Below are 27,140 nucleotides of genomic sequence, written 5' to 3' on the forward strand. Positions count from 1 at the left end.
ACACATTGAAGTTGTCTTGCAGTCCTATGTGGAAAGAATATAGCAATGCAAAACACTAAATTGAGTAAAATAAAATGCCACTGTTTACTTAAAGTATACTTACTGTATATTGTAAAACTAGTGCTTAAATGTCGTGGGGATTATACTATTCTACAGAGACCCATTATAATGCATTTTGATCAACATGACATAAGCAATTGATAATGTAGGAATCTGCACAGAATTTTGTCATAATCATTTGCATGGATGTACCAAAGCATTTGCAACTTGTTCAAAGAAATGAGAAAATGCTTGTTTGATGTGCACACGTGACACAAGGATGTAAGGATTGAACAAGAAGTTTTGAGAATTTAAAATCGGATCAGAGAAATGTACCAAATTGACTTAAAAAAAACTGTATTTAAAGTGGGGGGGGGGGTACTTTTGGGGCAGTTTTGTTTCACCCAAGTGTCCCATTTCCACCCCTCTCAAACTAATGCATGGATGCATATAGCCAGAAACAATTCATTTGATGCATGCAAAGAAGCAACACTGTGTGTCTCAAGAAGCATTTATTCATGATTACGTAGACATGCTAAAATTTCAAGGCCACACACTACACATTACACATGACATTACACATTTCATAAAATTTACATTTAGTCATTTAGCAGACGTTTTTATCCAAAGCGACTTACAGACGAGGAAACATTGGAAGCAATTATAACAATATAGGCAACAAAATGCATAAGTTAATTAAATCCAGTCCATTAAAGCCTAGCACAGTATACAAAGCTATGAATAGTGAGGTAAGTAAAAAAAACACTTTATTAAGAAGACAGAAAATAATAAGAGGTTAAAATCAGTCATCTACATTTTGACGGAAGATATGCATTTTCACAAACTACACCGGCCTGTAGTGTTCTAGCAGTGTAAGGTTGAGAGTGAGTTTCTTCAGTAGCGGTGTGATGCAGGCCTCTTTGAAAGCAGTGGGAAATGTCCCAGTGGTGAGCAAAGAGTTGATGATGCGGGTCAGACCAGGCACAACTGCTGGAGAGATGGCATGGAGGAGATGGGTGGGGATGGGATCCAGTGGGCAGGTGGTAGGGTGGTTGGAACCAATGACCTTGGAAACATCATCTTCAGACATAGGAGAAAAGGCGGGTGATGGTGGCGTAGAAAATTGGCTGTTGATGGCGGTAGTTTTCTTTACGAAGAACGATGCAAAATCATCAGCCGTTAACTCCGATGAAGGTGTGGGAGCAGGCGGACAGAGGAGAGCAGAGAAGGTTTTCAAGAGTGTGCGAGAGTCAGGAGAGTTGCTGATCTTCGAGTGGTTATAATCAGTTTTTGCAGAGGTGACGTCAACAGAGAAAGTAGAGAGAAGAGACTGCCAGAGAGAGAGGTCAGTATGGTCTTTTGACTTGTGCCATTTTCTCTCATCTGACCGGAGGCTGGTGCGATGCTCACGTGGTACATCCGATAACCGGGGGGGAGAGCAAACAAGACAGCAGAGGAAAAGCAGGAGGGAGGGACCGTAGGTAGCGCCGGAAAGTGACCAGCGGTAAGACATCTGCGTTGTCTGGAGCGGTGAGGTCGGGGGTGACAAAGAAGTGATCAGACGTGTGCAGCGGAGTGACCTGAGAGTGATGAGTGGAGCATTTCTCGAATCATCCTTGTCATTTGCAAAACAGTAAGTGCATTTCTGCTTTTGATTGTTTGATTGCAAGAGACGGCACATGATTCACGTTAACGCTTTTACTGTTTGTACAATAATTTATTGACAGACAGTGTCATTGTGATGCAGACAGGAAAAGACAGCACTGCATAGCACAAACAAATGTAGAAATCTGAACATAAGACAATCTCCTTAGGGAAAACTGTACATGCAGTGCAGTGGAATTACAGTGCAGCCTTCCTACACCTCCTGACGTTCCTGTCTTTTGGGCAACGGATTCTCATCCACATCACAACAAATATCTTCTCTTGCGATACAGCGTGAAAATCATCTTTCAGAGTGTCTAATCCAGCCTCTGCAGGCATCAGCTGTGATGTCATCACACGTTACATCCATGGCAGCCAGAAGGGTCATCTGTGTATGCGGCTGGCGATCATATACTTTTAATCTTCATGCTGAGAAAAATTCCTCAACGTGGTTGATGATGATGTTGGAGCGATGGAAACTGACATTTTCCCAAACTAACACGTACTTTGGCAGGTCATCTCCAATCTGCCCCCTCTCTTGTTCAGGGATGAGATCCCTGTAGAGAGTGTCAAAAGACTGTTTAGGTGTGAAAAGGGGCCGTCTGCAACACATTGAAGTTGTCTTGCAGTCCTATGTGGAAAGAATATAGCAATGCAAAACACTAAATTGAGTAAAATAAAATGCCACTGTTTACTTAAATATACTTACTGTATATTGTAAAACTAGTGCTTAAATGTCGTGGGGATTATACTATTCTACAGAGACCCATTATAATGCATTTTGATCAACATGACATAAGCAATTGATAATGTAGGAATCTGCACAGAATTTTGTCATAATCATTTGCATGGATGTACCAAAGCATTTGCAACTTGTTCAAAGAAATGATAAAATGCATGTTTGATGTGCACACGTGACACAAGGATGTAAGGATTGAACAAGAAGTTTTGAGAATTTCAAATCCGATCTGAGAAATGTACCAAATTGACTTAGAAAAAACTGTATTTAAAGTGGGGGGTACTTTTGGGGCAGTTTTGTTTCACCCAAGTGTCCCATTTCCACCCCTCTCAAACTAATGCATGGATGCATATAGCCAGAAACAATTCATTTGATGCATGCAAAGAAGCAACACTGTGTGTCTCAAGAAGCATTTATTCATGATTACGTAGACATGCTAAAATTTCAAGGCCACACACTACACATTACACATTACACATGACATTACACATTTCATAAAATTTACATTTAGTCATTTAGCAGACGTTTTTATCCAAAGCGACTTACAGACGAGGAAACATTGGAAGCATTTATAACAATATAGGCAACAAAATGCATAAGTTAATTAAATCCAGTCCATTAAAGCCTAGCACAGTATACAAAGCTAAGAATAGTGAGGTAAGTAAAAAAATATTTTTTTAAGAAGACAGAAAATAATAAGAGGTTAAAATCAGTCATCTACATTTTGACGGAAGATATGCATTTTCACACAGTACACCGGCCTGTAGTGTTCTAGCAGTGTAAGGTTGAGAGTGAGTTTCTTCAGTAGCGGTGTGATGCAGGCCTCTTTGAAAGCAGTGGGAAATGTCCCAGTGGTGAGCAAAGAGTTGATGATGCGGGTCAGACCAGGCACAACTGCTGGAGAGATGGCATGAAGGAGATGGGTGGGGATGGGATCCAGTGGGCAGGTGGTAGGGTGGTTGGAACCAATGACCTTGGAAACATCATCTTCGGACATAGGAGAAAAGGCGGGTGATGGTGGCGTAGAAAATTGGCTGTTGATGGCGGTAGTTTTCTTTACGAAGAACGATGCAAAATCATCAGCCGTTAACTCCGATGAAGGTGTGGGAGCAGGCGGACAGAGGAGAGCAGAGAAGGTTTTTAAGAGTGTGCGAGAGTCAGGAGAGTTGCTGATCTTCGAGTGATTATAATCAGTTTTTGCAGAGGTGACGTCAACGGAGAAAGTAGAGAGAAGGGACTGGGAGAGAGAGAGAGGTCAGTATGGTCTTTTGACTTGTGCCATTTTCTCTCAGCTGACCGGAGGCTGGTGCGATGCTCACGTGGTACATCCGATAACCAGGGGGCAGACAGGGATGCACGGGCTGGTCCAGATGTAAGAGGGCATATGTTGTCCAAGCAGGATGTAAGCGTGGAACACAGAGTGTCTGTGGCACTGTTGGTATTCAAAAGAGAGAGCTCCTCAGAGGGGGGAGTGCAGACAAGACAGCAGAGGAAAAGCAGGAGGGAGGGACCGTAGGTAGCGCCGGAAACTGACCAGCGGTACGACATCTGCGTTGTCTGGAGCGGTGAGGTCGGGGTTGACAAAGAAGTGATCAGACGTGTGCAGCGGAGTGAACTGAGAGTGATGAGTGGAGCATTTCTCGAATCATCCTTGTCATTTGCAAAACAGTATGTGCATTTCTGGTTTTGATTGTTTGATTGCAAGAGACGGCACATGAGTCATGTTTACGCTTTTACTGTTTTTACAATAATTTATTGACAGACAGTGTCATTGTGATGCAGACAGGAAAAGACAGCACTGCATAGCACAAACAAATGTAGAAATCTGAACATAAGACAATCTCCTTAGGGAAAACTGTACATTCAGTGCAGTGGAATTACAGTGCAGTCTTCCTACACCTCCTGACGTTCCTGTCTTTTGGGCAACGGATTCTCATCCACATCACAACAAATATCTTCTCTTGCGATACAGCGTGAAAATCATCTTTCAGAGTGTCTAATCCAGCCTCTTCAGGCATCAGCTGTGATGTCATCACACGTTACATCCATGGCAGCCAGAAGGGTCATATGTGTATGCGGCTGGCGATCATATACTTTTAATCTTCATGCTGAGAAAAATTCCTCAACGTGGTTGAGTAGGGTGAGAGGAACTCCACCAGCATCCTGTTGTGGGCCGCAAACCATTGCCTGATGATGTTGGAGCGATGGAAACTGACATTGTCCCAAACTAACACGTACTTTGGCAGGTCATCTCCAATCTGCCCCCTCTCTTGTTCAGGGATGAGATCCCTGTAGAGAGTGTCAAAAGACTGTTTAGGTGTGAAAAGGGGCCGTCTGCAACACATTGAAGTTGTCTTGCAGTCCTATGTGGAAAGAATATAGCAATGCAAAACACTAAATTGAGTAAAATAAAATGCCACCGTTTACTTAAAGTATTCTTACTGTATATTGTAAAACTAGTGCTTAAATGTCGTGGGGATTATACTATTCCACAGAGACCCATTACAATGCATTTTGATCAACATGACATAAGCAATTGATAATGTAGGAATCTGCACAGAATTTTGTCATAATCATTTGCATGGATGTACCAAAGCATTTGCAACTTGTTCAAAGAAATGAGAAAATGCTTGTTTGATGTGCACACGTGACACAAGGAAGTAAGGATTGAACAAGAAGTTTTGAGAATTTCAAATCGGATCTGAGAAATGTACAAAATTGACTTAGAAAAAACTCTATTTAAAGTGGGGGGGGTACTTTTGGGGCAGTTTTGTTTCACCCAAGTGTCCCATTTCCACCCCTCTCAAACTAATGCATGGATGCATATAGCCAGAAACAATTCATTTGATGCATGCAAAGAAGCAACACTGTGTGTCTCAAGAAGCTTTTATTCATGATTACGTAGACATGCTAAAATTTCAAGGCCACACACTACACATTACACATTACACATGACATTACACATTTCATAAAATTTACATTTAGTCATTTAGCAGACGTTTTTATCCAAAGCGACTTACAGACAAGGAAACATTGGAAGCAATTATAACAATATAGGCAACAAAATGCATAAGTTAATTAAATCCAGTCCATTTAAGCCTAGCAAAGTATACAAAGCTAAGAATAGTGAGGTACGTAAAAAAATATTTTTTTAAGAAGACAGAAAATAATAAGAGGTTAAAATCAGTCATCTACATTTTGACGGAAGATATGCATTTTCACACACTACACCGGCCTGTAGTGTTCTAGCAGTGTAAGGTTGAGAGTGAGTTTCTTCAGTAGCGGTGTGATGCAGGCCTCTTTGAAAGCAGTGGGAAATGTCCCAGTGGTGAGCAAAGAGTTGATGATGCGGGTCAGACCAGGCACAACGGCTGGAGAGATGGCATGGAGGAGATGGGTGGGGATGGGATCCAGTGGGCAGGTGGTAGGGTGGTTGAAACCAATGACCTTGGAAACCTCATCTTCAGACATAGGAGAAAAGGCGGGTGATGGTGGTGTAGAAAATTGGCTGTTGATGGCGGTAGTTTTCTTTACGAAGAACGATGCAAAATCATCAGCCGTTAACTCCGATGAAGGTGTGGGAGCAGGCGGACAGAGGAGAGCAGAGAAGATTTTTAAGAGTGTGCGAGAGTCAGGAGAGTTGCTGATCTTCGAGTGGTTATAATCAGTTTTTGCAGAGGTGACGTCAACGGAGAAAGTAGAGAGAAGAGACTGGTAGAGAGAGAGAGGTCAGTATGGTCTTTTGACTTGTGCCATTTTCTCTCAGCTGACCGGAGGCTGGTGCGATGCTCACATGGTACATCCGATAACCAGGGGGCAGACAGGGATGCACGGGCTGGTCCAGATGTAAGAGGGCATATGTTGTCCAAGCAGGATGTAAGCGTGGAACACAGAGTGTCTGTGGCACTGTTGGTATTCAAAAGAGAGAGCTCCTCAGAGGGGGGGAGTGCAGACAAGACAGCAGAGGAAAAGCAGGAGGGAGGGACCGTAGGTAGCGCCGGAAAGTGACCAGCGGTAAGACATCTGCGTTGTCTGGAGCGGTGAGGTCGGAGGTGACAAAGAAGTGATCAGACGTGTGCAGCGGAGTGAACTGAGAGTGATGAGTGGAGCATTTCTCGAATCATCCTTGTCATTTGCAAAACAGTAAGTGCATTTCTGGTTTTGATTGTTTGATTGCAAGAGACGGCACATGAGTCACGTTTACGCTTTTACTGTTTTTACAATAATTTATCGACAGACAGTGTCATTGTATTGCAGACAGGAAAAGACAGCACTGCATAGCACAAACAAATGTAGAAATCTGAACATAAGACAATCTCCTTAGGGAAAACTGTACATGCAGTGCATTGGAATTACAGTGCAGTCTTCCTAAACCTCCTGCGTTCCTGTCTTTTGGGCAACGGATTCTCATCCACATCACAACAAATATCTTCTCTTGCGATACAGCGTGAAAATCATCTTTCAGAGTGTCTAATCCAGCCTCTGCAGGCATCAGCTGTGATGTCATCACACGTTACATCCATGGCAGCCAGAAAGGTCATCTGTGTATGCGGCTGGCGATCATATACTTTTAATCTTCATGCTGAGAAAAATTCCTCAACGTGGTTGAGTAGGGTGACAGGAACTCCACCAGCATCCTGTTGTGGGCCGCAAACCATTGCCTGATGATGTTGGAGCGATGGAAAACTGACATTGTCCCAAACTAACACGTACTTTGGCAGGTCATCTCCAATCTGCCCCCTCTCTTGTTCAGGGATGAGATCCCTGTAGAGAGTGTCAAAAGACTGTTTAGGTGTGAAAAGGGGCCGTCTGCAACACAGTGAAGTTGTCTTGCAGTCCTATGTGGAAAGAATATAGCAATGCAAAACACTAAATTGAGTAAAATAAAATGCCACTGTTTACTTAAAGTATACTTACTGTATATTGTAAAACTAGTGCTTAAATGTCGTGGGGATTATACTATTCTACAGAGACCCATTATAATGCATTTTGATCAACATGACATAAGCAATTGATAATGTAGGAATCTGCACAGAATTTTGTCATAATCATTTGCATGGATGTACCAAAGCATTTGCAACTTGTTCAAAGAAATGAGAAAATGCTTGTTTGATGTGCACAAGTGACACAAGGATGTAAGGATTGAACAAGAAGTTTAGAGAATTTCAAATCGGATCAGAGAAATGTACCAAATTGACTTAGAAAAAACTGTATTTAAAGTGGGGGGGGGGGTACTTTTGGGGCAGTTTTGTTTCACCCAAGTGTCCCATTTCCACCCCTCTCAAACTAATGCATGGATGCATATAGCCAGAAACAATTCATTTGATGCATGCAAAGAAGCAACACTGTGTGTCTCAAGAAGCATTTATTCATGATTACGTAGACATGCTAAAATTTCAAGGCCACACACTACACATTACACATTACACATGACATTACACATTTCATAAAATTTACATTTAGTCATTTAGCAGACGTTTTTATCCAAAGCGACTTACAGACGAGGAAACATTGGAAGCAATTATAACAATATAGGCAACAAAATAAATAAGTTAATTAAATCCAGTCCATTAAAGCCTAGCACAGTATACAAAGCTAAGAATAGTGAGGTAAGTAAAAAAATATTTTTTTAGAAGACAGAAAATAATAAGAGGTTAAAATCAGTTATCTACATTTTGACGGAAGATATGCATTTTCACACACTAGACCGGCCTGTAGTGTTCTAGCAGTGTAAGGTTGAGAGTGAGTTTCTTCAGTAGCGGTGTGATGCAGGCCTCTTTGAAAGCAGTGGGAAATGTCCCAGTGGTGAGCAAAGAGTTGATGATGCGTGTCAGACCAGGCACAACTGCTGGAGAGATGGCATGGAGGAGATGGGTGGGGATGGGATCCAGTGGGCAGGTGGTAGGGTGGTTGGAACCAATGACCTTGGAAACATCATCTTCAGACATAGGAGAAAAGGCGGGTGATGGTGGTGTAGAAAATTGGCTGTTGATGACGGTAGTTTTCTTTACGAAGAACGATGCAAAATCATCAGCCGTTAACTCCGATGAAGGTGTGGGAGCAGGCGGACAGAGGAGAGCAGAGAAGGTTTTTAAGAGTGTGCCAGAGTCAGGAGAGTTGCTGATCTTCGAGTGGTTATAATCAGTTTTTGCAGAGGTGACGTCAACGGAGAAAGTAGAGAGAAGAGACTGGTAGAGAGAGAGAGGTCAGTATGGTCTTTTGACTTGTGCCATTTTCTCTCAGCTGACCGGAGGCTGGTGCGATGCTATTGAGATTATGATGTTTTATGTATTATAAATTCAGGTTTACTGTCAAATATATGTCCATGCTGTGCTGGGTTTTTCGTCTTGAAAACTAGTTGGCAGAAGTGTGTAACACAGCCCTGAGGTATGCAGAAGCAGGGTCTCAGATTACAAGTGTGTGTGCGTTTCGGCAGGACCGGCTATTTTCAAAATGTTTTGCAGGGGCCAATAGTTGGGGGAGAATGGAGTCAGATTTACATGTCCCGAGGTGATTGGTTCCGGAGGATTGAACGCCCGTCCAATGAAGGGGAGGAGCCGAAGAGAAATCGACGTCACATTTTTTATAAATACTTGTAACCCGAAAGTGTGTGTGCTGTTTTTTTGTCTCAAATGTATGTTGAGAAAACAGCCCCAGCTGGAAGAAGCTTTTACATCTGATAATAAATTCTACTTAAACTTATTGGGAAAAACGATCTCTTTGACTTTTCTTCAAATTTTTGAACACGCAGGACTCGAGTTTCAAAAGTCCAATAGTTGGTGACGCCGACGTGATTTGGAGACAAAGGAAAGTTTCGCGCCACATTTCGGCGGACCCTGTGGGGGAGGGAAAAGATATCGAGACGGATTCAGATTTAACACAAAAGGCCGGCTTAAAATACTTAAGGTAAGCAGAAACCTGTTATTCCGAATTCTGCTATTGGATATACTAAATTTCTGTGTTGAATTTGATGAACATCTCGATGAATAGACGAGTAAAATTGAAATAAGGAAAATCAGATTTAAAAGACTCTTACGGGTTAGAGTCCCTTGGCAGAGAAAGCCATAAATAAATACAGATTAAAGTTCTGTATAATAAGGGTTAGTGTCCCTGGAATTAAAACAGTTAAATTCTGTTGGGAAAGAAATCCCGTGATCGGCGTATCACAAATTCTTTTAGGTTAAAGTCCTTCGGAGAAGAGATCCGTATATTATTTACTAGTTTGATTTTATTTGTATGAATGGTATTGGGGATGAAAGTATTTAGACGTGGTGTTTAGTTGAATGCATAGGTAAACGGAAAATTTGCACGTGGTGTGTGTAGGCTTTGTGTATGTGTATAATTTAAGTTGGGGTAAGGAGACGATCGTAAAGGAACTAGTAGGAAAGTTATATTGAATACATATATATATATATACAAGTAAATAAATAGAATAGAATGGCAGAGTTTCAAAAGGAGTGTGATGAACACGAATGTCCGACCGTATTAGCGCAATGGCAGAGTATCGCTGAGATGATGATAGCACAGGCTGAACCAAGAGAGAAAAAAGGGAGACAAAGAGAAGCTCAGGAATGTTGGGTAGAATTGTGTGATAATTATGCATGGACGAAAGAGGCAGAGAAACTTAAAGTGCCCCTTGCCCCGAAAATAAGAAATATGGAGAAAAAGGCTCATTGTAGGTTATGAACATAAAGGTGATGAAAAAATGATTAAATGGTATAATGCAAGTCGATATAAAAATAAAGGGTGTGACTTAGAAAAACAGTTAAGAAAATGGACTCGTGTTGCCCTCGTGGCAACAGCTTTATCGCCCATTAGACATAGGAAGGAAGGGAAAGCTACAGAGGATGATGTTAGACTGAACGTGAAGGATGGAAACAGGGAGACTGAGTCACTAGCACCGCCCCCTGAACAGTACCGCCCATTGTATCCGCCTCTTGCTCAGCCCCCACCGTACATCTCACCAAATACGACTGACAGCAAACAACAGGTCGTGCTTGAGGTACGAGAGGGAGTTTTAGACTGTAATTTAAAAGAATTAGAAGACCTTCGACAGGAGGTACAACACCTGGGCAAGGTAGTGACAGAACAGGTACATGCGGCACGAGCTCAGGTGAATGAGACAATGCGCCACATGGCAGAAAATATGGAACTTCCAGAGGGAAGTGATTGTAGTGAGAACGGAGTAGGAAGTGAAGATGAAAGGGGAAGTTGTAGGGCATCTGGCCCTGTAGAAACAACAGGTCAGGCCCAGGGCACGATGCATACAGTATGTATTAAGGGAACGATGGTAATGGATGAGGAGCCAATAGCAAAACGTACTAGGGGAAGGGAAAAAGAGCAGCAGCTGTCTAATTTTTCAATTGATCATTGCCCCCCTAACGGGCCAGAGCAGAGAGAGCAGGCAATGAGTCACCATATTAATCAATTATATACAGGCGTACAAGCCCCATTGTTAGTAAAGAGCACTGGGGTGCAGTACCAGCCCTGGTCACACAGTGACATGACTGCTATTTCCAGTAAACTTCCTCCAATTACATCAGGGGGCTCTAAGTGGTTAAGTAAATTAACGGCCTTGAGTCATGGTACCGTTTTGGCTTTGGGTGACATAAGGTGTCTGTTGGGTCAGATTTTGACAGCCTCTCAGATGGGGAGTTTTGAACTCGAAGCCCAAACATTACAATATCCAAATGATCTTGATTTTTCAAAAGTAATCACAATGGTGGGCAGGGCACTCGGTCGATTGTACCCATTGCCACCCACCGTATACCAAAACATAAAGTTTCGCATAAAACCAGGTGAGACAGGTGCAGCATATTATTTCAGGTGCGCTGCTGAGTGGGAACAGATGGTGGAAGAAAATAGTTTAACCAACCCAATTACACGAGACATATTCAGAGCAGCAGTCATGGCAGGTGCCCCTAGTGGTGTTAAACAAATAATGGAAAATAACCCTGACATTCCAATTGCTAGTAACGAAATATGGGAAAGGCATTTAGTCCACCACACAGATAGGGCTGTTGAGAAAACAGGAAAAGAGGAAGAACAGTTAGAAAAGATAAAAATAGAGTTGCTAAAACTACAGTTGGAACAAGCAAAAAATGAGGGAGGGACAAAAAAGAGTAAGCAAATGCCACAACAACCCTATCAGCCACCCCCTCACCAATATAACGGCCCACCCTATGGTACAGACGCCGATGCAGCAGGTGGGAGGGGAAATAGACAAAGGAGCAATTGGAGGGGTAGTAATAGAGGGAGGGGGTCTTATGGAGGGAGGCAGCAGGGTGGGGGAAATTTTTACGTGTGTGGTGAGGCAGGCCACTGGATGAGAGAGTGTCCACAGCTTTCAGGTCAGTTTAACGGACCACCTGCGGAGGGATGGGGTCCTCGCAGAGGTGGTGCCGGTGGTCGCGGCAGGGAACCACAAACCCCATACAACCCGGGGCAATACCCTCCACCACCCTCCAACCTACAGGTGCCGATGTTCCCGCCATCGGGCCCCGAGGGTGGCGCGAGCGTTTATTGAAGGGGCCCCCAGAGAACTGAAATGAGGGCTAGGGCCGAACCTCTCATTTCGTTAATGGTAAACAACAAACCATTAATAGCTCTGGTGGACACCGGAGCCACCTATTCGACTGTCACAGGCGGCATAAAACAATCTGATTTGAGTGACAAGACTATGACGGTCGTCGGATTCTCTGGGGGCAGAGAAAGCTGGCAAATGACACAACCACTTAAAGTTGAAGTGGCAAATCAATGCTTATCACACTCGTTCCTTTTCTCCAGCAATGCTCCCATTCCTCTTTTGGGTAGAGATTTATTAATAAAATTAGGGGCTAGCATTTTGTGCTCAGCAGAAGGGGTAATAGTTACATTTCCAGATGGTACAACCATTAACTGTTCCCTATCAGGTAATACGACAGACAGCCAGTGGATGCTGACCTTGTGTGGGGAGGAGGAGGCGGCTGATCTTTACTGGGTAAAATTAGATGATGACGCACAGTGGGGCACAACAATGGAACTGTATAGCAAATACCGTTCATGGATTTCAAATTTAGATATCTATTTACCCCCCATAGACCCATTGCATTGTACATTGTTTTATGACAGAAATGACATAACCATTTATGAAGACATGTTTCAGGAAGTGGAGGGAGACAGATGGGTGTTGGAGGGAGCTGGAATTTTTGTGAGTAAAGAAGGAGTGATGGCTCCAGTGAAGCTGACAGAAGAGCAGTTAAAATGGTATGAGATGGCAGACACAGCAGCACCTCACATATCGTTAGCCTTACACCCAAGCCATGAAGCCAGGGAGCTAGGTAAGATTACAAAAACACTGTTGGCCACCCAGGATTGGGAGCCCACGGAAAAAAACAGATGTTAAATATTCATCTAAACACAAAGCCTATTGGATAGAAGGTGCCACACGAGACACTGGAGCTCTAGAGCATGTGCAGGTTTCTAGATTCCATGGCAGGGAGCTGTCAGATAGTGTGGGAGCACCAGACATCATAAAAAATTTACCTGAGGATCTTTGGTCTCAGGGCCCAACAGATGTAGGTTTTTGTAACATGTCTCCAGTTTACTTTCAGTTAAGCACACCTGACCCCATCTGGATTCCACAATACCGCAACAAACCTGAGGCGGACGAGGGTGTGGCCGCAACAGTAAAAGGTCTCCTAGAGAGGGGTGTTATTACAACATACAAATCTAGGTGGAACACACCTATTTTTCCGGTGCCGAAACCAGGCACGAATAAGTACAGGTTGGTACATGATTTGAGAGCAATCAATGCTGTTGTGGCTACACCATCGTTAACAGTGCCTAATCCGTATACTGCACTCTCTGTGATAACACCTGAGCACAATTGGTTTACATGTATTGATTTGGCTAACGCATTTTTCTGTATCCCTTTAGCAGAGGAATGCAAGGCGTGTGTGGCTTTTACATACAAAGGTTGTCAATATTCTTACAACAGATTACCCCAGGGGTTTGTTTTATCACCAGGAATTTTTAACCATGCATTAAAACAACAATTACAGGACTGTAGTTTGCCTGGAGACTGTGTGTTGATCATGTATGTTGATGACCTCCTTTTGGCAGCCAAAACAGAGCAAGGATGCCTGGAGGGGAGCGAAGCTGTGTTAAGACAATTACACAAAAGTGGCTTCAAGGTAAGCAAGGAAAAGCTGCAATTTTGCAGACCTTGTGTTACATTTCTAGGTCGCATGATCACCCCAGAGGGCTCCACGCTAACTGTAGCCCATAGACGAGGAATTCTGAGTCATCCAAAACCAACCACGGTTAAAGAGATGTTGTCATTTCTAGGCCTAACAGGGTATAGTAGACATTATATTCCAATGTATGTTTCATTAACAGCCCCTTTGAGAGATCTTGTAAAACAACAGGGTATGAAGAATTTGAGAGCAGACATTGAGTGGACACAGGAAGCTGAACGGACGTTCATTAACCTGAAACAACAGATGGCACATGCAGCTAATCTCAGCAGTGCCGATTACAGATCACCATTTCACTTAGACGTCTCTGAGACAGGGTCAAGTGCACATGGGGTACTTTATCAAAAAGACCAGGGGGGCAGAAAAGTGTTGATGTATGTTAGCATGTTGTTGGACAGTGTAGAACAAAGACAGCCACCATGCAGCAGGTTTGTCGCAGGATTGGCAAAGATAGTGAAGAAAACGTCTCACATCGTTATGGGCCACCACCTAATTGTTTTAACCACGCATTCAATCGCATCTTTTGTTAATTCTGAATCATTCACATTTTCCCCTTTACGACAGCGACGCATTGCAGCAATTTTGCTCGCCGACCATATCATATATACACATGAGGGCATTAACATGGCAGATTTGGTGGAGGAGGGAAAACCACACGACTGTGTACCGATCACAGAGAGGGCATCAGTGGTCAGACTAGGTTTGTTTGCAAAACCATTGACTGGCCCTGAGCCAGTCATGACTTTGTTCACTGACGGGTGCTGTTTCAGGGCGGAGGACGGAAGTTTGAAAGCGGCTTATGCAGTGGTAGAGCAGGTAGGACATGAGATGATTACGAGGGATGCAGCAAGGTTAGAGGGGAAGCAGTCAGCACAGAGGGCAGAAATGATAGCAGTGATCAAAGCCTTGCGACATACTGGTGGACACCGTGTAAACATCTATACTGACTCTGCTTATGTTGTTACAGCTGTACACGTAGAAATGCCGTTGTGGAAACGTTGTGGCTTTATCACTTCGTCAGGTCGACCAATAACACATGCATGTGAAGCCAGAGACCTTTTAGAGGCTCTGATGATCCCCTCAGAGGTGGCAGTGATTAAATGCGCTGGTCACTCTAAGGTGGATAGCTCTTTGAGCAGAGGCAATGACGCAGCAGACTTGGCGGCAAAAGCTGCTGCTGGTTATGTGTCCTCGCAGATGATGTGCACATCAGAAAGAACATCTAACGATTTATTGCCGAGATTCACAAGGGAATACCTTTGTAAAGAGCATCAGCGCTGTACCCCTGAAGAAGTCTCTGTGTGGGCACAACATGGAGCTGTTCGTGCCTCTGACGGACTGTGGCAAGCTCCGGACGGACGTCCGGCGCTCCCAGCGAGTCTGTGTCATTCCATCATGGTAGAGGTTCATGGAGTGAGCCATGTCGGGGACAAACAGATGATGAGAGCGCTTGAATATTGTTGGCATCCTTTTTTAAAAGCTATGGTCTCAGCACATGTGAGCACTTGTGAAGTTTGTCAGGGATATAACGTTAAACCCACGATTAAACCAACAAGGGGTTCGTTTCCTTTGACCGGTGGTCCGGGGGACGGAATCGTGATTGATTTCACAGATATGATCACGAGGATACAGGGTAAGCGTTATCTTCTGGTAATCGTAGACTATTTCACTGGATGGCCTGAAGCTTATCCTGTAGGCAGAGAAGACAGTACGGCGGTGATAAAATGTTTAATTAACCATTATATTCCGCGCTATGGTTTCGCCCGGCGTTTACGATCAGATAATGGCAGCCATTTTAAGAATGAACATTTGCGAGTCGTCGAAAAGGCCCTAGGCCTCAAACATGCATTTGGTTATCCTGCCAGCCAAGGTAAGGTTGAACGAATGAATCTCACACTAAAACTCAAATTGGCTAAAATCTGTGCACAGACAAAACTAAATTGGTTGTCAGCTTTGCCATTGGCCTTAATGTCAGTAAGATCATCTGTTAACCGAATCACAGGATTCACCCCTTTTGAACTATTTACAGGTCGCCAGTTTCCAGGGCCACGGAATGCACTGTCGGATGCCATTGTGACACCATTATCTCACGCTGTCTGTTTTGATAAACTGACTGCTCTCATTAAGACTTTTTCATGCCAGGTCAATCCATCTCCAGCAGCAGACCCCCCTCCAACGACGGTACAGTGGGTGAGGCTGAGGACGTTCAGGAGAAAGTGGAATGAGCCGAGGTGGTCGAAACCCCATAGGGTGACAGCGAGGACATCACACTGTGTTAGATTGCAGGGCAAGGGTGACACTTGGTTTCATTTAACCTCATGTGTAGCTTGTGACCCCCCCTCAAGGGATCTTGCAGAGACACGGGTGGACCTGCGTAGACAGGTCCAAGAGAGGGAAGGAGAATCAGAGGCTGAAGAAGCCACAGGTGAAATCACAACACCACTAGTACAATAACAATTGCAAATCGTTCACAAGACAGGTGTCCCAGGTGAATGTGCTGTGACCAAAGAGAAGGACGGTAGAATTATTTTCCAAAAGTGCAATAAATTGAGTGAATACTCACGGAGGTGGAAATACGTATTACCATATATTCTTTATAACCATATTATATATTGTTCTCATTGTGATTTTCATATTTATTCTTTTTCATATCTATTGTTTTTCATATTTTTTCATATTTATTATTTTTTATACCTTTATATTGCTATTGTGATTTTGATATTGTCATTCCTTACCATTTTATTTTGTGTGATTTTAACCATATATATTTTTCCTTAATTGCATATTCCCATTAAGTATATTGTGTGTTTAACCATTTTAATTTCGAAGAGTGTGTTTATTATTCCTTTAAAGTCCAAGAGAGGGCAACAAGATGAAGCTGTGGGAAAACTGTAAGCTGTCGGGGATCCTATTAATAATTTCAGGAGTTATAGTAGGAATAATTTTTAGCCTAACTAAGGGTCAGGAAAGCAACAACACCATATCAAAATCGAGACACAAAAAAGCCATAGCCGATACGAGGTTACCGTGTGAACAACTCGTAATTAACTAGGTTTGGGGTAAGACTACATCATTTACTTTCGACCTATGCGCTGTCATAAATTGTGGGGGAAAAAATAGCTCATGGAGGGGGTACAATATATATATATATGTATGGATGGGAATATGGACAGTGTTTGTAAGGTGTCCCAGTCTAGGCAAACCTATAGGGGTGAATGGTGTCCATCATGGAATAAGGTAATCGCATATACAGGTGCTTGGACTCCGGAACAACCTAGCCTTTGGACCCGTACCTCGGCAAAATTTGATTTAAAAATGCAGAGAGATTACAGTGCAAGTAAAATCCACTCACCCTTTCAATATCCACCAGAACGGGATCAGCCAATTATACAGGGGAGTTTTTCCTTATAATGGGGGTGCACAGCCCAGGAACAGATAATAAAGCAGTAATAAAATTTGTAGGAAAAGGAAAGAAATGAGACAACAGCTGAGCCATTATTGGTAGGACAAAAGAATGGAGTGGTAGAAATAGATTACACCATGTTAAAACCAGAAGATACGATAGAGCGAGCCACAGGATATGGGGAAAATAATTTGTGGCTGGAATGGATAATTACCACAGCCAGAGAACAGAGGTTAGATGATTGTGTTGGATGTGCTAATGCAAGACCCAATTTATACATTGAACCAGCCCCGTTGTACCAAAATGATACGTGGGGCTATGAGTGTATGCTGGCATTGACACGGATGGCCAGTCCAAAAAATTGTACCACATTGGCAGCAATATTCCCACCAATAACTAACCTTTCACGGGCAGGTCCATTTACACCAAAGAAAGCAAATTATACCTGTTTTGATATTAAACGTCTATCACCAACCAGCAACCTGGGGGAGATAAATAAGGAGTGGTGTGATCAGATCATAGTAGATAATGGGACTGAAATAGGTACGTGGGCTAGAGCAGGTTTGTATTATTATTGTGGAGATCGAAGATTGTTTACTAGGATACCTGAGAAGGCAAAGGGAGTGTGTGCTTTGGTAAGACTGGGAGCCCCAATAACTCTGATAGGTGACAGAGCAGTCAGAACGGAAACCATAAATTCAGCAACATTGACAAGAAGACGTAGGAGACATATCATTAAACAGAGAGCAATAGGTTCAAGTGTAGATTTATCATTAAATAGTCCGACATACATTGACGCGATAGGGATTCCCAGAGGTGTTCCAGATGAATATAAGCTAGCGAACCAAGTGGCAGCAGGTTTTGAGAATATACCCATAATAGCTGCTCTTTTTCCAGTCACCCCAAACAAGAATGTAGATAGGATTAATTATGTGCATTATAATGTGATGAGGTTAGCGAATATGACAAGGGATGCCGTAGATGGTTTAGCGGAGCAGCTAGCACCAACTTCACTGATGGCTATACAGAACCGTATGGCTCTGGACATGCTGTTGGCAGAGAAGGGAGGAGTATGTGTAATGTTTGGTGATCTTTGTTGTACGTACATTCCCAATAATACTGCCCCAGACGGATCAGTGACGAGGGCATTAGAAGGTTTGAAAACTTTGTCTATAGAAATGAAGGAACATTCAGGAGTAAATAATCCTATAGGAGATTGGCTAGACAAAACATTGGGAAGATGGAAAGCAATAGTAATGTCTATTGTGATGTCTATAGGGGTATTCATAGCAATTTTGATTACGTGTGGTTGTTGTTGCATTCCTTGCCTTAGATCACTGTGTAATCGTTTAATAGTTTCAGCTATTGAGAGACCGGAAAGCCCCAAACCATTTAATATGCCGTTGTTATCCAGCTATACTGACGACACGGAGGACCAAGAATTTTGACCTCTGTCGAGGTCAAGAGAGGGATTATTGAGATTATGATGTTTTATGTATTATAAATTCAGGTTTACTGTCAAATATATGTCCATGCTGTGCTGGGTTTTTCGTCTTGAAAACTAGTTGGCAGAAGTGTGTAACACAGCCCTGAGGTATGCAGAAGCAGGGTCTCAGATTACAAGTGTGTGTGCGTTTCGGCAGGACCGGCTATTTTCAAAATGTTTTGCAGGGGCCAATAGTTGGGGGAGAATGGAGTCAGATTTACATGTCCCGAGGTGATTGGTTCCGGAGGATTGAACGCCCGTCCAATGAAGGGGAGGAGCCGAAGAGAAATCGACGTCACATTTTTTTATAAATACTTGTAACCCGAAAGTGTGTGTGCTGTTTTTTTGTCTCAAATGTATGTTGAGAAAACAGCCCCAGCTGGAAGAAGCTTTTACATCTGATAATAAATTCTACTTAAACTTATTGGGAAAAACGATCTCTTTGACTTTTCTTCAAATTTTTGAACACGCAGGACTCGAGTTTCAAAAGTCCAATAATGCTCACGTGGTACATCCGATAACCAGGGGGCAGACAGGGATGCACGGGCTGGTCCAGATGCAACAGGGCATATGTTGTCCAAGCAGGATGTAAGCGTGGAACACAGAGTGTCTGTGGCACTGTTGGTATTCAAAAGAGAGAGCTCCTCAGAGGGGGGGAGTGCAGACAAGACAGCAGAGGAAAAGCAGGAGGGAGGGACCGTAGGTAGCGCCGGAAAGTGACCAGCGGTAAGACATCTGCGTTGTCAGGAGCGGTGAGGTCGGGGTTGACAAAGAAGTGATCAGACGTGTGCAGCGGAGTGACCTGAGAGTGATGAGTGGAGCATTTCTCGAATCATCCTTGTCATTTGCAAAACAGTAAGTGCATTTCTGGTTTTGATTGTTTGATTGGAAGAGACGGCACATGATTCACGTTAACGCTTTTACTGTTTGTACAATAATTTATTGACAGACAGTGTCATTGTGATGCAGACAGGAAAAGACAGCACTGCATAGCACAAACAAATGTAGAAATCTGAACATAAGACAATCTCCTTAGGGAAAACTGTACATGCAGTGCAGTGGAATTACAGTGCAGTCTTCCTACACCTCCTGACGTTCCTGTCTTTTGGGCAACGGATTCTCATCCACATCACAACAAATATCTTCTCTTGCGATACAGCGTGAAAATCATCTTTCAGAGTGTCTAATCCAGCCTCTGCAGGCATCAGCTGTGATGTCATCACACGTTACATCCATGGCAGCCAGAAGGGTGATCTGTGTATGCGGCTGGAGATCATATACTTTTAATCTTCATGCTGAGAAAAATTCCTCAACGTGGTTGAGTAGGGTGAGAGGAACTCCACCAGCATCCTGTTGTGGGCCGCAAACCATTGCCTGATGATGTTGGAGCGATGGAAACTGACATTGTCCCAAACTAACACGTACTTTGGCAGGTCATCTCCAATCTGCCCCCTCTCTTGTTCAGGGATGAGATCCCTGTAGAGAGTGTCAAAAGACTGTTTAGGTGTGAAAAGGGGCCGTCTGCAACACAGTGAAGTTGTCTTGCAGTCCTATGTGGAAAGAATATAGCAATGCAAAACACTAAATTGAGTATAATAAAATGCCACCGTTTACTTAAAGTATTCTTACTGTATATTGTAAAACTAGTGCTTAAATGTCGTGGGGATTATACTATTCCACAGAGACCCATTACAATGCATTTTGATCAACATGACATAAGCAATTGATAATGTAGGAATCTGCACAGAATTTTGTCATAATCATTTGCATGGATGTACCAAAGCATTTGCAACTTGTTCAAAGAAATGAGAAAATGCTTGTTTGATGTGCACACGTGACCCAAGGATGTAAGGATTGAACAAGAAGTTTTGAGAATTTCAAATCGGATCAGAGGAATGTACCAAATTGACTTAGAAAAAACTGTATTTAAAGTGGGGGGGTACTTTTGGGGCAGTTTTGTTTCACCCAAGTGTCCCATTTCCACCCCTCTCAAACTAATGCATGGATGCATATAGCCAGAAACAATTCATTTGATGCATGCAAAGAAGCAACACTGTGTGTCTCAAGAAGCATTTATTCATGATTACGTAGACATGCTAAAATTTCAAGGCCACACACTACACATTACACATTACACATGACATTACACATTTCATAAAATTTACATTTAGTCATTTAGCAGACGTTTTTATCCAAAGCGACTTACAGACGAGGAAACATTGGAAGCAATTATAACAATATAGGCAACAAAATGCATAAGTTAATTAAATCCAGTCCATTAAAGCCTAGCACAGTATACAAAGCTAAGAATAGTGAGGTAAGTAAAAAAATAATTTTTTAAGAAGACAGAAAATAATAAGAGGTTAAAATCAGTCATCTAAATTTTGACGGAAGATATGCATTTTCACACACTACACCGGCCTGTAGTGTTCTAGCAGTGTAAGGTTGAGAGTGAGTTTCTTCAGTAGCGGTGTGATGCAGGCCTCTTTGAAAGCAGTGGGAAATGTCCCAGTGGTGAGCAAAGAGTTGATGATGCGGGTCAGACCAGGCACAACTGCTGGAGAGATGGCATGGAGGAGATGGGTGGGGATGGGATCCAGTGGGCAGGTGGTAGGGTGGTTGGAACCAATGACCTTGGAAACATCATCTTCAGACCTAGGAGAAAAGGCGGGTGATGTAGAAACTTGGCTGTGGATGGCGGTAGTTTTCTTTACGAAGAAAGATGCAAAATCATCAGCCGTTAACTCCGATGAAGGTGTGGGAGCAGGCGGACAGAGGAGAGCAGAGAAGGTTTTTAAGAGTGTGCGAGAGTCAGGAGAGTTGCTGATCTTCGAGTGGTTATAATCAGTTTTTGCAGAGGTGACGTCAACCGAGAAAGTAGAGAGAAGAGACTGGTAGAGAGAGAGAGGTCAGTATGGTCTTTTGACTTGTGCCATTTTCTCTCAGCTGACCGGAGGCTGGTGCGATGCTCACGTGGTACATCCGATAACCAGGGGGCAGATAGGGATGCACGGGCTGGTCCAGATGTAAGAGGGCATATGTTGTCCAAGCAGGATGTAAGCGTGGAACACAGAGTGTCTGTGGCACTGTTGGTATTCAAAAGAGAGAGCTCCTCAGAGGGGGGGAGTGCAGACAAGACAGCAGAGGAAAAGCAGGAGGGAGGGACCGTAGGTAGCGCCGGAAAGTGACCAGCGGTAAGACATCTGCGTTGTCTGGAGCGGTGAGGTCGGGGGTGACAAAGAAGTGATCAGACGTGTGCAGCGGAGTGACCTGAGAGTGATGAGTGGAGCATTTCTCGAATCATCCTTGTCATTTGCAAAACAGTAAGTGCATTTCTGGTTTTGATTGTTTGATTGCAAGAGACGGCACATGAGTCACGTTAACGCTTTTACTGTTTGTACAATAATTTATTGACAGACAGTGTCATTGTGATGCAGACAGGAAAAGACAGCACTGCATAGCACAAAGAAATTTAGAAATCTGAACATAAGACAATCTCCTTAGGGAAAACTGTACATGCTGTGCAGTGGAATTACAGTGCAGTCTTCCTACACCTCCTGACGTTCCTGTCTTTTGGGCAACGGATTCTCATCCACATCACAACAAATATCTTCTCTTGCGATACAGCGTGAAAATCATCTTTCAGAGTGTCTAATCCAGCCTCTGCAGGCATCAGCTGTGATGTCATCACACGTTACATCCATGGCAGCCAGAAGGGTCATCTGTGTATGCGGCTGGCGATCATATACTTTTAATCTTCATGCTGAGAAAAATTCCTCAACGTGGTTGATGATGATGTTGGAGCGATGGAAACTGACATTGTCCCAAACTAACACGTACTTTGGCAGGTCATCTCCAATCTGCCCCCTCTCTTGTTCAAGGATGAGATCCCTGTAGAGAGTGTTTAGGTGTGAAAAGGGGCCGTCTGCAACACATTGAAGTTGTCTTGCAGTCCTATGTGGAAAGAATATAGCAATGCAAAACACTAAATTGAGTAAAATAAAATGCCACTGTTTACTTAAAGTATACTTACTGTATATTGTAAAACTAGTGCTTAAATGTCGTGGGGATTATACTATTCTACAGAGACCCATTATAATGCATTTTGATCAACATGACATAAGCAATTTATAATGTAGGAATCTGCACAGAATTTTGTCATAATCATTTGCATGGATGTACCAAAGCATTTGCAACTTGTTCAAAGAAATGAGAAAATGCTTGTTTGATGTGCACACGTGACACAAGGATGTAAGGATTGAACAAGAAGTTTTGAGAATTTCAAATCGGATCAGAGAAATGTACCAAATTGACTTAGAAAAAACTGTATTTAAAGTGGGGGGTACTTTTGGGGCAGTTTTGTTTCACCCAAGTGTCCCATTTCCACCCCTCTCAAACTAATGCATGGATGCATATAGCCAGAAACAATTCATTTGATGCATGCAAAGAAGCAACACTGTGTGTCTCGAGAAGCATTTATTCATGATTACGTAGACATGCTAAAATTTCAAGGCCACACACTACACATTACACATGACATTACACATTTCATAAAATTTACATTTAGTCATTTAGCAGACGTTTTTATCCAAAGCGACTTACAGACGAGGAAACATTGGAAGCAATTATAACAATATAGGCAACAAAATGCATAAGTTAATTAAATCCAGTCCATTAAAGCCTAGCACAGTATACAAAGCTAAGAATAGTGAGGTAAGTAAAAAAAAAAATTTTTAAGAAGACAGAAAATAATAAGAGGTTAAAATCAGTCATCTACATTTTGACGGAAGATATGCATTTTCATACACTACACCGGCCTGTAGTGTTCTAGCAGTGTAAGGTTGAGAGTGAGTTTCTTCAGTAGCGGTGTGATGCAGGCCTCTTTGAAAGCAGTGGGAAATGTCCCAGTGGTGAGCAAAGAGTTGATGATGCGGGTCAGACCAGGCACAACTGCTGGAGAGATGGCATGGAGGAGATGGGTGGGGATGGGATCCAGTGGGCAGGTGGTAGGGTGGTTGGAACCAATGACCTTGGAAACATCATCTTCAGACATAGGAGAAAAGGCGGGTGATGGTGGCGTAGAAAATTGGCTGTTGATGGCGGTAGTTTTCTTTACGAAGAACGATGCAAAATCATCAGCCGTTAACTCCGATGAAGGTGTGGGAGCAGGCGGACAGAGGAGAGCAGAGAAGGTTTTTAAGAGTGTGCGAGAGTCAGGAGAGTTGCTGATCTTCGAGTGGTTATAATCAGTTTTTGCAGAGGTGACGTCAACGGAGAAAGTAGAGAGAAGAGACTGGTAGAGAGAGAGAGGTCAGTATGGTCTTTTGACTTGTGCCATTTTCTCTCAGCTGACCGGAGGCTGGTGCGATGCTCACGTGGTACATCCGATAACCAGGGAGAAGACAGGGATGCACGGGCTGGTCCAGATGTAAGAGGGCATATGTTGTCCAAGCAGGATGTAAGCGTGGAACACAGAGTGTCTGTGGCACTGTTGGTATTCAAAAGAGAGAGCTCCTCAGAGGGGGGGGAGTGCAGACAAGATATCAGAGGAAAAGCAGGAGGGAGGGACCGTAGGTAGCGCCGGAAAGTGACCAGCGGTAAGACATCTGCGTTGTCTGGAGCGGTGAGGTCGGGGGTGACAAAGAAGTGATCAGACGTGTGCAGCGGAGTGACCTGAGAGTGATGAGTGGAGCATTTCTTGAATCATCCTTGTCATTTGCAAAACAGTAAGTGCATTTCTGGTTTTGATTGTTTGATTGCAAGAGACGGCACATGAGTCACGTTAACGCTTTTACTGTTTTTACAATAATTTATTGACACACAGTGTCATTGTGATGCAGACAGGAAAAGACAGCACTGCATAGTGTGGGAATTAAGATCAAGATATGGATCGATATAAAAATGGATGATTGATGTTGTTTAAATCAGATGTAATTTCCTACATGACATGATTGTGAACAAAAGCTTGAAGCTGAGAGTCCTACAGTTGCTAGATGTTGCCTGAGATCGGAATTTGGTCAGTAAGTGGGGGGTTGCATGTTCTGCTTATGTGAGTGTGTGTAACAAGAACCACATCTTCTTTTTGGGGAAGAAATGGGTACACTGAAGGATCTTATTGTGGTTTAAACGTGCCTTTACATTTAATATGCTTATGATTCCATTATTGATTACAAACTATGCATAATATGTTGAAAATATGACCAGTATGTGAACCAAGAATTTAGGGCTGATACTGTGGGGCTTTTTCCACAGGAAATTACTATGTATGTGTGTTAAGATCAGGTTACGCACAGAGCATGTTGGGCCTCCTATATAATTTGTTACAGATGGATGGAGATTTGAAAAACAAGGCAGTGAGCTGATTGGCTGGAGACCAGACAAAGGGAGCGTATCTGATTGGACCCCAGCTCAAGAACAGACACGACGACAAATACATATAAATAGCTGTGAGACTGTTTCTCGGGGTCGATTCTTTGTGGAGACGTTTTTGTGTCTGAGAATCCACCGAAACAGCTGTTTGTTTGAGACTTCTGATCAATAAATTTCAACGTTTTCTGAACTGGCCTCTCTCCAATTTTTGAACGCGCAGAACGTTGTTTTAATGTTCATCAGATGGTGACCCCGGACGCGATTGGAGAAAGAGGCATCTAAAGAAAATTGTAAAACTCGGAGAGTGACCGAAAATTGGGACGAGACAACTTTTAATTCAACACACTGTCGACAGAAAAAAAACCAAAGGTGAGCAGAGCCCTGTTTAAACAAACTTCTGCAGATTGGATATTCCAAATTTATGTGTTGAGTTTGAAGTATATCCGTACCATTGATTAAAAAATTTAAAATCATTGATATGTGTTGATCAGAATAAAAGGATATTTTTTATATATATATTGGATGACGGGGTGAGAAACCCGCGTCACGATAGTTACGAAAACTATAGTTGTTTAATCCCTTTAAAACACCGGCAAGTATCGAAGCCTAGCCGTGAGAAAGGGCACTTTTAAAACAACGGCAAGTATCAAAGCCTTTGCTGTGTGATAAAAGTGAATAAGTTGTTAAATCCCTTTTAAACAACGGCAAGTATCAAAGCCTTGCGGCGTGAGAAAGGGCGCTTTTAAAATAACGGCAAGTATCAAAGCCTTGCTGTGTGATAAAAGTGAATAAGTTATTAAATCCCTTTAAAACAACGGCAAGTATCGAAGCCTTGCTGCATGAGAAAGGGCGCTTTTAAAACAACGGCAAGTATCAAAGCCTTGCGTGTGGGTGACCGACACCATAGTACGCTAAAAGTCGATTAAACTATGTGTATATTAATAGTATATTGTGTACTGAATATTACTTTTAAGTATAGAAAAAGGTGATAAATTGTGTATTAAGTGTGTATTGTATACTGTAATATTATAGTGTAAAATGTCTGAATTTGAGAAAAAGTGTGTGATTTATGGAAATTCCCCTGTAATTATACAATGGGAAAACATTGTTGATATGCTAATGGCCCAATCAGAGCCGAAAAATCGTAAAAAGGACAGGAAAATCTGGGAAAACAAATGGAGTCAAATTTGCATGGAGAATGTGTGGAAGGAATCTGAGAAAGTGTTGATTAAGATCACTCCAAAAATCAGGGAAATGGAGGAAAAAGCGCATGCAAGTTTAAACAAACATGTAGAAGGAGGAAAAGATGTGAAGAGGTTAGATAAAAATAAGCATAAAAAGGAGGAAGAGAGATTGAGAGAAGAATTACGCCTGTGGACACGCATTGCACTGACTGCAACTGCTTTGAGTTCCCCTAGGGGGGGCACAGGACATGTGCAGTCGGAGGAGTCAGAGAAAGAAATGGTGAGAGAGTCAGGAAGTGCAGGAGCCAGTATCTCGCGTCATACTGAGACAGCCCCCTTATATCCTGATTTGAATAAGCTGTTGCCACCGCCCTACATACCAGCATCACAGCAAGTGCAAGTGAATGTGAAAGATTCCAGGGTGGAGGTAGACATGCCAGATCTAGATGTTTTAAAGGATCAAATACACGTGTTGACAGCACAATTAGAATTAATGGTAAATAAACAGGAAACCATACAAAGAAAGAATAGCATAACAAGCCAAAGTGCACGAGTAGTGCACAATGAGGAGGAAGACCGAGACATGAAGGGACAGGAAGCATGTAATAACAGTGAGGATGGAGGGCCACTGCAGGTATGTAGGGACGTAGTTATTAAAGGAACTATGATGTCTACCCCAGTGTCACAGGGTACTAGGAGTCGTACCAGAGCCTATCAATCCACTCCAGCCTGTCAATTCACTCCCCCTCAAGAGAGACAATGGGACAGTATGTGTCGCCTAGGTAGTGAGTATGAGGAAAGGAATGATAATGTGCCAAATGCCCAACTAATGTCAGGAGGGGCAACTAACATGCCTCTGTTACAGGGCAACCGAGGTGTACCAAAGTACCAGCCCTGGAGCCATAGTGACATGACAGCTGTGCTGGCAAAATTGCCCCCCATTACATCTGGTGGAGGCAGATGGCTTACAAAGTTGATGGCATTGTGCCACGGCACCACCTTGGCGGTAGGAGACATAAGATGCCTTTTAGGCCAAGTT

The sequence above is a fragment of the Barbatula barbatula genome (assembly GCF_947034865.1).
Source record: "Barbatula barbatula genome assembly, chromosome: 11".
Lineage (NCBI taxonomy): Eukaryota > Metazoa > Chordata > Actinopteri > Cypriniformes > Nemacheilidae > Barbatula > Barbatula barbatula.